General features: G+C 36.7%; 1 long non-coding RNA gene across 1 annotated transcript; it reads left to right on the top strand.

The window, feature by feature from the left end:
- The first annotated feature begins 450 nt into the window (after positions 1–450).
- LOC107813098 (uncharacterized) lies at positions 451–2,223 on the top strand. Its single transcript, XR_012700041.1, has 3 exons — positions 451–611; positions 1,003–1,164; positions 1,558–2,223. It is a non-coding gene; the product is annotated as an uncharacterized LOC107813098 (long non-coding RNA).
- Positions 2,224–11,019: the final 8,796 nt, after the last annotated feature.

Consider the following 11,019-nt stretch of genomic DNA (forward strand, 5'->3'; position numbering starts at 1 on the left):
TACAATACCCGAGTGGAGCAATATTATCACTATAATATTGCAACTTAGTAGTGTCAAGAAACTACTACAACTTTGAAAGAAATAACACTCTTTATTTAACACACTTCACTACAATATTACTACCACTCACTAATTATCTCACAGACAATAATCTATGGATTATTCTCACTAACTATATGTTGCTTCTCTCTTTATTTTGGTGTGTTTTTAACCGAAACAAAGCGCCCTTTTATAGGCAAAGTTGTAACCAAATCAGCCGCCCAACTTGAAAATTTTTTCATTCAAATCAGCCGCCCATGTTTTTTTTCCAGCAACCCATTAAATTTTCAAAGCCACCCAATTTGACTTCTTTTTCATCTTTTTCAATGTTTCACTTTTTTTTTTGGGTCCTACATCTTGGACATCTCCAGTGTAGGCTAGTAAATGTCTCCTCTTTGGTTACTGCCAGCCTCACTTTTGAAATTACATGTATCACTGAATTCCAGGATGAAGATGATGTTGAGGAAGAAAGTTGTCGTGATTATCATCAAGTTTCCGGAAACCTTGTTCTGGACTATCTTCAAAAGTTGAGTTGTGTGACTGAGCTAAGCATTGGAAGTTGGTTAGCTGAGGTTTGTATTTTTGTCGAAAGATCTTATTCTTTATTTGATTTAGCAAAGAATTGCAAGGTGTAAGCTTGAGAAGGAGAAGAGCCTTTAGAATCTAATACAATTTTGAATTTTTGGATACTTGAGAATCTTAGTGAAAAAAGTTTTTTTGGTGAATAATTATAAGGCAATCTTTCTATGCTTGTAGAATGATCTTGTTTTCGTCTTTTGTGGCCTTTTATGATCTTCCTATCTCCTCTATGAAGTTGGATATTTCTTTACTGACAATAAATTGTTTTAGGAACTAGCATTTTGTACATTGTTATTTCTTTAGTGGCCTTTTATGATCTTCCTATCTACTCTTTGATGTTGCTTTCTCTATCCTTTACTAATTTCATTGGTATTATTTCTCCAGGTCGTGTTCATGTTGCAACTCGAAGGAGTGCCGCTTCCAGAATTGAGATGCAAATGTCTAACGCTAGAGATGGATGTGACAAAGTATAACTTGTATGGAGTAACTAGCCTTTTGCGGACCTCGCCTCTTTTGGAGACGCTGAACATACACTTGGGAGTTGGGGTCGGTATTTCTCTCAATTTATGCTCTTCTTTTTATATTCATTTTTACTTTTTAGCACTCCAAACCCCCAAAAAGAAAAAGGAAAGAATGAAAGTGTTTTTAAGGAGAATGCAAATAAGCATAGTTGCTTTTTATCTGGTAAACGGGCTCAAGAAAGGAAAAGGATTGGTGACTAACTGAACCTCTTCTAGCTTGGTTATGTAGTGCTTGAGCATTTCTCATAGATATTAGCTATTATAATTATTTGCTGAGAACTGTTCTAGATTCATGGGTTTTGAGAATTGCTCCTTTATCAGACATTACTACTATGAAATCATTTTATTTTATCTTATGTGAAATATTCCTACTAGGCTATAGATCTGCATTCGGTCCTGATTATATTCTTTGTTCCAGTTGACTGATTAGCACTGCGAACTTGAGCTAAGCTGTTTTGGCAAAGGAGATAATATCAATTTGCAGAGTTGGATTTCGAACATTGTGTTTTCCAATCTCAAGAATGTTAAGATCATCGGCTGCACAGGGGAGTGTTGGAACAAGTGTTCTGAACATAAGCTTTTCCAACTTTCAGAATTTCTACTAAAGAATGCAGTGGTTTTGAAGAAGTTTGTTATCATAGCAAAGAGTTGGAATTGTTCAGAGAGCTGTGTCTCCCAATATTTATCACAATCTGCTATGAAATTGTTAGACAGCCCAAGATCATCTAAGAATTTGGTGATTACTTACGAAGAGTGTGACTATACTGGAAGTGGTTTTGTAGTGGAATACTAGAAATGTTACCTTAGATTCTAGCTTTCGATTTACTGCAGAGTGCAGATATAATTTGAACTTGTGGCATACCAAATGTTGTGGATGCTTGGTTTCCACGAAGCCTTTGTTTGTTGCACTCTAAACATTGCATGTGTTTTTGGAATTTTCATTCGACTTTTTTCTGGAACTGTCAAAGATAGCAAACCTACAAGTCGCATATTTCCAGATAATTAGGCTCATGAAATACTGTATTTTGCTTCCTTTGTCGATAGCATCAAGATTTTATAACAGGAAGAAGGTTCTCTTTTTGGTATTTTGCTTGGAAAGAAGAGGTCCTATTGTTTTGTTTTATTGCGATAACCAAGAAATCTCCCAAGGATAGCGGCACATACTTTGAAACTCGACTAATAATTTATTATTTAAATACCAGGTTTTTGTCTACAACATATATCAAACTGGTGACGTGCTTATAATCTACACATCACCGGTTGTACTCTTACCGTTAGACCAAAGCCCTTGGTGTAGAAGGGGTCCTACTGTTTGTTTAAGCAAATAATTTATAGCCGCGGCCTTCCTTTTTTACTTGAGGTTTAAACTCATAATAAGACCGTTTGATTAGAGCTAATTGCTTGATTTCCCTGTAACATTAATTCCTCAGACAAATTCTGAGCGTTTGGAACAGCTTACTAGGGGTTGCCAAATTTTTTTGGAGCAACAACTTTTTTTGATAAATGCCATTTTTCTTATTATTATCATTCCCCTCCCCTTTGATTCCCTTTGATCCCCCTTTATTGAAGTTGTTGCTCTTTTGGTGACTCGAACCCACGACTCTGGAGTTGTAGGTGGAGGGTGCTGATCACATGAGCAACCACCTCTTGTCAATAAAATGCCATTTGAAAGAGTTCGAGTAGGGCTAAATAATACACTTCAATATATTCTTACTATAGATAGGCATAACATCTCTTCTATAGGTGTGACTTCAGTTTCTTTCTTTTCACCAGGAACAGTCAAGGAGCAAGTTTTTTTTCTAGAGTTCAGCAGCATTTGAAAATTTACCATATATAAGATATATTATCACCAGTTCACCACCATAGAACCTTAAAATTCCTCGAGCTAAGCCTCTATTGAGCATTTCTAGATCCCCAATTGGAACTTATACAAAACAAAAAAGGTTAAAAAGACAACTGGAAATCCGTCGAAATATGATAAATTTTCTAATAATGACTTCCATCAAGACCATGTCTATAAATCGAACAAACTTGGAGGCTGGAGATATTAACCCTCAATAGCTACATATCCATGCAATATTGTACAAGAATTTGAGCAACTAGAGCTAGTTTGCCATTTGGTTACTAGTTGGATGCAGCAATTTTAAAGATGACCTCCGGCTACCATATGACTGTACTTTGGTTAGATTTGATTTTTAGAAGAACTTCCCTCACCTGATGCAAGTTAAAGCTAATTTTCCATTTTCTTGTGATACTTGGATGATAACATTTGAGTGAAGATAGTCTCCATCTCTTGTTGCGGAAGTCAAATGTATATAGTGTGAATAAGTCACAATTACTATACCAAAAATTATGACAACCACCAAATAATAAATAAGACAATAAAACAATAATAAAAGGAACACAAAAATTTACTAGGTTCGGCCAACTTTGCCTACTCCTCGGACACAACCAATATTTTATTCCACTCCAAAAATACAAGTGAAATAATACTAAAGAGAAAAGATACAAATGCCTTAAGAAGATAAGAAGGCAAATGAGAGGTGTGTTTAAATCCTAAACATTAAGCCTTCTTTTATAGGAGGAAAATTCCCCCAACTCTTCTTTTCCCACCGATGTGGGACAAAAATATTTGCCAAACTTAACAAATCTCCACCTTGGCAAAATTCCACATCTTCAATTTTCTCTCAATAACAAATTTTGATTGTGTCTTCATCTTCAATCTTCAGTTTTCAACAATGTTGATCAAATCCAAACAATGTTGAAACTTGATCGCAGTCACCACCTTTGTGAGCATATCAGCAGGATTCTCCGTCGTATGAATTTTCTTCACTGTGACTCCACCTTCTTCTATGATTTCTCGTACGAAATGATACCGAACATCAATGTGCTTCGTCCTTGCATGATAAACTTGGTTCTTCGCTAATTGAATAACACTTTGACTATCACAAAAAATTGTGATACCTTTTTGTTCAACACCAAGCTCCTTTAGCAATCCTTGAAGCCAAATTGCCTCTTTCACAGCCTCTGTAATAGCCATGTACTCTGCCTCTGTTGTAGACAAAGCAACTGTTGACTGCAAAGTAGACTTCCAACTAACTGGTGCCTTTGCAAAAGTAAACACATAACCAATAGTTGATCTTCGTTTGTCTAGATCACCCGCAAAATCTGAGTCACAATATCCAACTACAGACTGATTGTCTTCCTGCTCAAAAACTAACCCAACATCTACAGTATTATGAATATACCGTAGAATCCACTTTACAGCTTGCCAATGCTCCTTTCCTGGATTATGCATATATCTGCTAATAACTCCAACAGCTTGTGAAATGTCAGGTCTCGTACAGACCATTGCATACATCAAGCTACCAACAACATTTGCGTATGGTACCTTTGACATACTCTCGTTCAGCTTCATCCTTTGGCGACATAGTAGTACTTAGCTTAAAATGGGGAGCAAGTGGAGTACTAACCGGCTTAGTCTTCTCATCTATGCCAAAACGTTGCAGTACTCTCTTCAAATATTCTTTCTGAGATAAACAGAGTTTCTTTGAACGTCTATCTCTTATTATCTCCATGCCAAGAATTTTCTTTGCCTCACCCAGATCCTTCATCTCGAACTCCTTCTTCAGTTGAATCTTCAACTTATCAATTTCTTCCGAATTCTTGGAAGCTATCAATATATCATCAACATATAGGAGAAGATATACAAAGGAACCATCTTTAAACTTGCGCAAATACACACAATGATCGTATTTGCTTCTCTTGTACCCTTGCCGCAACATAAACTCGTCAAATCGCTTGTATCATTGTCTAGAAGATTGTTTCAATCCGTACAACGATTTTTCAAGTTTGCATACCATATTTTCTTTTTCAGCAACTTTGAATTCTTCTGGCTGAGTCATGTAGATTTCCTCCTCCAAGTTTCCATGCAAAAACGCAGTTTTTACATCCATCTGAACTAGTTCCAAATCCAATTGTGCTACCAAAGCCAACATAATTCTAATGGAGGAATGTTTTATAACCGGAGAAAACACTTCATTGTAATCAATTCCCTCCTTTTGAGCATATCCTTTGGCCATCAATCTTGCTTTGTAGCGAACATCTACTTGGTTAGGAAATCCTTCTTTCTTTGCAAATACCCATTTGCACCCAATTGCTTTCTTTCCCTTCGGGAGATTGGCCAATCTCCATGTATGATTCTGATGAAGGGATTGTATTTCATCATTCATGGCAATCCTCCACTTATCTTCTTCTGAACTTTGGACAGCGTCTTTATAAGTAGTAGGAACATCATCAGCTACAATTGAGGTTGCACAAGCAACCGTCTCTTTGAGATGAACAGGTTTCGTTATTGTTCTTTTTGGCCTGCTGGTTGCTATTGATTCAAGTTGTTGTTGAGGTTCCTGAGTTGGAATCTCCTCTACTGGCTCTCCTTCCAGAGGGTAATCTTCATTTGTTTCCTCCTCTGCTTCTTGTGTAGGAAAAATAAATTTTCCCTCAAACTCCACCTGCTTAGAAGCACATTCATTTTGTTTGGTATCTTCTGTTACCTTATTTACCATAGCAGATTCATCAAAGGTAACATCCCTGCTGAATATTATTTTCTTTGTCATAGGACACCATAAGCGATATCCTTTGACTCCAGAAGTAATTCCCATAAAAATAGCTTTCTTTGCCCTTGGATCCAATTTTGACTCTGTCACATGATAATATGCAGTTGAGCCAAACACGTGCAAAAAGTCATAATCTACAGCAGGCTTTCCATACCATTTTTCAAATGGTATTTTGCCATCAATAGCAGCAGATGGTAGACGATTAATGAGGTGACATGCATATGTAATTGCCTCAACCCAAAATTCTTTGCCCAAGCCAGCATTGGACAACATACACCGTACCTTCTCCAGCAAGGTCCGGTTCATACGTTCTGCCACTCCATTCTGTTGTGGTGTATGTCTAACAGTGAAGTGTCGGACGATGCCATCATTTTCACAGACCTTATTGAAACAACCATTTTTGTATTCACCTCCATTGTCTGTGCGAATACACTTGATCCTCCTGCCTGTTTGATTCTCCACCATCGTCTTCCATTTGAGAAAAATTCCCAGCACTTCATCTTTGCTTTTCATTGTATACACCCACACTCTTCGGGAAAAATCATCAACAAAGGTTACAAAATAGTGCTTCCCACCCAATGAAAGTGTTTTGGAAGTACCCCAAACATCAGAATGTACATAATCCAAAATGCCTTTAGTATTATGGATTGCTGTACCAAATTTAACCCTTGTTTGTTTCCCTTTGACACAATGCTCACAAAACTCCAAGTTGCAAACCTTTACTCCTTTTAACAATCCTTGATCTGATAGAGTTTTCAAGGATTTTCCTCCAGCATGTCCCAAACGCATGTGCCATAGCTTGGTTGCTTCTGCCTCTTTGTCGTCACTGGATGTCACTGTCGCTGTCCCAATAACTGTACTGCCACGATAGCGGTATATATTATTATTCTTCCGATTAGCCTTTATTACCACTAGTGCACCGGAGCATACTCTCATCACTCCATTTTCTGCAATGATTTTGAACCCTTTTGATTCTAGGGCTCCTACAGAGATGAGATTCTTCTTCAAATCCGGTACAAATCGAACATCTGTTAATATTCTGATCATTCCATCATGGTTCCTTAATCGTATTGACTCCATATTCTCCTTCTTGAAATTCCACAAACCAGTCCCTGTTGGGACACATATGATAGCTACAAGCCGAGTCCATCAACCATATGTCTGATGATGTTGATGACTCTGTTGTAACTAATGAGAAGTCTAAATCATCACAATCAGCTTCATTTGAATCCATAATGGCCTTTCCATTGTTATGTTTGGCCTTATTCTTCAACTTCGGACATTCTTTCTTCCAGTGCCTTTTTCTCGACAAAAGGCACATTCATCTTTGCTGGGTCTCGATCTTGACTTGGATCTTCCCTTCTTTGTCCTCGTTTGATTTTGAGGACGACCCCTTACAAATAGTGCTTCTCCTTCTCCACCCTTCTGTTTTTCTCGCTTTCTTTGTTCATAGATGTACAAAGCCGAACAAACTTCTCTGAGAGAAACTTCGTCATTTCCATGGAGTAGAATAGTTTCAAGGTGCTTGTACTCATCAGGAAGTGACGCCAACAACATCAAGGCCAAGTCACCATCATCATAAGTTGTATCTATATTTTGCAAATCTGTGACCAACTTATTGAAACTGGTGATATGTTCATTCATCGTGGTACCGGGAACATAGGTGAAGTGAAACAGTCTCTTATTCATGTACAATTTATTTTGATTGTTTTTCTTCAAAAATTTATCCTCCAGTGCTTTCCATAATTTACTTGCAGAAGTTTCCTTTGTGTATGGATATTTCTGCTCTCTAGCAAGGTAGGATCGAATGGTACCGCAAGCAACACGGTTGAGAATCTTCCAATCTTCTTCTCCAATAACATCTGGTTTCTTTTCTTTAATGGCCAGATCTAGCCCTTGTTGAAAAAGGACATCTAGAACCTCGCCTTGCCACATCCCAAAATGTCCGGACCCGTCAAAAATTTCTACCGCAAATTTCGCATTTGACACAATTCTTGTCATAAGCGAAGATGCCAATGATGACGTATTGTTGACATTTGATGTAGATTCTTCTTGTTTATTGTCTCCCATATTTGACACAAATATTATTTAATAGCTGACGACACAAATCAAGATTATTTCCTTTCTGATGTAGAAGATCAGACTAAGCTGCAACCACAGAGCATACTCAGACAGAACCTTGACTCAGTTACCAAGATAAATCTTTTCTGATGTGGAAGATCAGACTATGCTGCAACCACAGAGCATACTTAGACAGTACCTTGGCTCTGATACCAATTGTTGCGGAAGCCAAATGTATATAGTGTGAATAAGTCACAACTACTATACCAAAAATTATGACAGCCACCAAATAATAAATAAGACAATAAAACAATAACAAAAGGAACACCAAAATTTACGAGGTTCGGCCAACTTTGCCTACTCCTCGGACACAACCAATATTTTATTCCACTCTAAAAATAAAAGTGAAATAATACTAAAGAGAAAAGATACAAATGCCTTAAGAAGATAAGAAGGCAAATGAGAGGTGTGTTTAAATCCTAAACATTAAGCCTTCTTTTATAGGAGGAAAATCCCCCCAACTCTTCTTTTTCCACCGAAGTGGGACAAAAATATTTGCCAAACTTAACATCTCTAATATTTAACTCAGAAAGTTAAAAAGGATAGTCTGGTGCACTAAGCTCTCGCTATGCAAGGGAATCGGAAAAAGGCCGGACGCGGTGAATATAAGTAAGCGAAATTTGTTGAAATTACATGTGAAAAATAATGTAAGACCTTTATTTAGACGTGAGCTGAAACTAATTTTGAAGATCACATATGCTGTAAGATCTTTCATGGAGACCCTCCTATAATGAAATTCTCAACAATTACATGAATCATTGTTCAAGAGAACTCTAAATTAACATTCAAGATATGAGCCTCTTTCGATTTGATCCTGTTTACGGTCGAAATCAGGCTCATCTACGACATGGTAGATCAGGCTCGGAACATGAAGCACTGAAGATCGACCCCAAGTCCCACCAGACTATAACCTGGGGTCAGAATGCCTGTCTTCGAGAATATTGAGTCCATGATCCCGGAATCGATCCTAACACCGAACAAGCTCGAAGATTGTTAGCATAACCAACAGAAAAACGAAATATCCGTGACCGGTCGGATATTACGGCGGGAATCTCGGCACGTACCAATAAGGAACCGACAATCAGCAAACCAAGAGAAGTTTACCTTTTATAGAATTGTACCTAAAGTAGAACTCCACAATTATATAAAGGGGTCTGATAATTCGTTTAACACATTGTAACACGCATTCCAAAGCAATACATTATTATTTCTCGCTTTAAGCTCTTACTCTATTGTATCTTGATACTGATCAAAGGGCATCCAGTTCGAGGGTGGCTGACCTTCCAAGACTGAAATTATCCCACTCGTGTAGTTTGAATTTACTTTATCATTATTTATTTCAATTACAACTTAATTTATCGCTTTGTTCAAGTTAATCCATGTATCCTTAAAACCACTTACAAATTCAATTATTATCAGATTTTGAGGATAGACCGATCCCTCTAATAGTTTTCAACACAATTAGGAGATAGATGCCGATATAAAATAAAAGCATGGCGTTAGATGAATTTAATTGGAGAAACATGATCATAGAGAATTCATATAACTAATCAAAGCTTGTTTAGGACTGATAAATTTAAAAGTTGTAGTATTTTGTTTCACTCACTAATTGTGTCTTTGCTCAACTAAAATGAGAGTAAGAGTGTAAATGAAACTAATAATCTTAAATGAAATACAACTCCAATCAATTAAGATGGAAAATGGAGATTTGAATGTGATTTTCATAAGGAGAAACCAAAATAATTCCAGACGCTCATATTAGTTGATTTATTTTTCCAATTTATGTTTAAGTTTACCATTCTTGCTATATAAAAAGAAGTTAAGTATTTTGAGAAGCACTAATTTCAATGACACAGTGCTAGCAACCAACACAATATTTAAATGCAACATAGCCGAAATTTAGAAGTAAACGCTGGTGAAAATTGAAATATCAAGTAAACCTTTTGTAGAAACAATGGTTTGAACAAGCTGAAATATTTCATGTGGCTTCTTGTACACCACAAACTACCCACTGATACTTTTCTGTTCAAAAAAAAAAAAAAAAAAAAATATATATATATATATATATATATATATATTTTTTTGTATTTTTGTTTGATAATGACTAGATGCAAAATGGACATATACCACATAATCTTCTCATGCAAAAAGTCCTAGCACTTATCGACATTGTTCAATCCACAAAGACCTCAACTACACAACTTTGGCTACTTGATAAAGGATGCATGTCACAAAGACATTGTCATCCACACAACAAATGCCTCATTAAAAACTCTGAACTCTGCTACCTTACTGTCGTTCACCTTTTTCCAACATTTGGATTAATAGGAACTCAAACCTCTTCAACCACACTTCGTCCATCACACGCCAAAAAAAATTACGATACAAATGGCTGAATTCATTTCACTCGCCCAGATTAATGTGCCATCAAAACCTAGGCTTCACATACCAATAAGATGGCTCCCACCTACTAACCAGTACAAGCTAAACATTGATGGAGCTTATGACAAAAACAATCAAACAAATGGCACTGGTGGACTCATCAGAGACCACCATGGCAATTGGATAGCGGGGTTTGCGCAGAAGGCATTTGCAACATCTGCTCTTCATGCTGAAATACTCGCATTAATAGCAAGACTAGAGCTCTCCTTCACAAAAATATCTTTCCCACTATAGTGAAAACAGATTCACAGGTATTATGTAACTTATTTTAAGACGAACACACATGCTACTCACATCTTCTTTATGATTGCAGTTTTCTTCTTGATGTTGCTGGCATGGAAGAAATAACCCATATATATCGGGAAGGCAACTCTGTAGCTGATGCTCTGGCAAAGTATGGAAGAACCAAGCAACAGACAATAACGGAGGGAGAAAACACTATATACTGGGAAACACCTGTAGATTTTATTTTACAAATTTTTATTAAAGACAAATTGAGAAAAATCACTATGCGGTCTATCCCTATGTTATGTAATAACTAAACTTCTATGATCTAATATAAAGTCTCTTCTTTCATTAGTAAAAAAAAAAGGTCTCTTAATAATGCAATAATCAATCCTCTTTCACAAGGGATTTTCAGAAAAGGCAAACCTATGGAATGCTCCCAAGCAAATAATTCATAGAAATGACCAATCAATTTC

Source organism: Nicotiana tabacum, chromosome 16 (assembly GCF_000715075.1).
Source record: "Nicotiana tabacum cultivar K326 chromosome 16, ASM71507v2, whole genome shotgun sequence".
NCBI classification, from domain to species: domain Eukaryota; kingdom Viridiplantae; phylum Streptophyta; class Magnoliopsida; order Solanales; family Solanaceae; genus Nicotiana; species Nicotiana tabacum.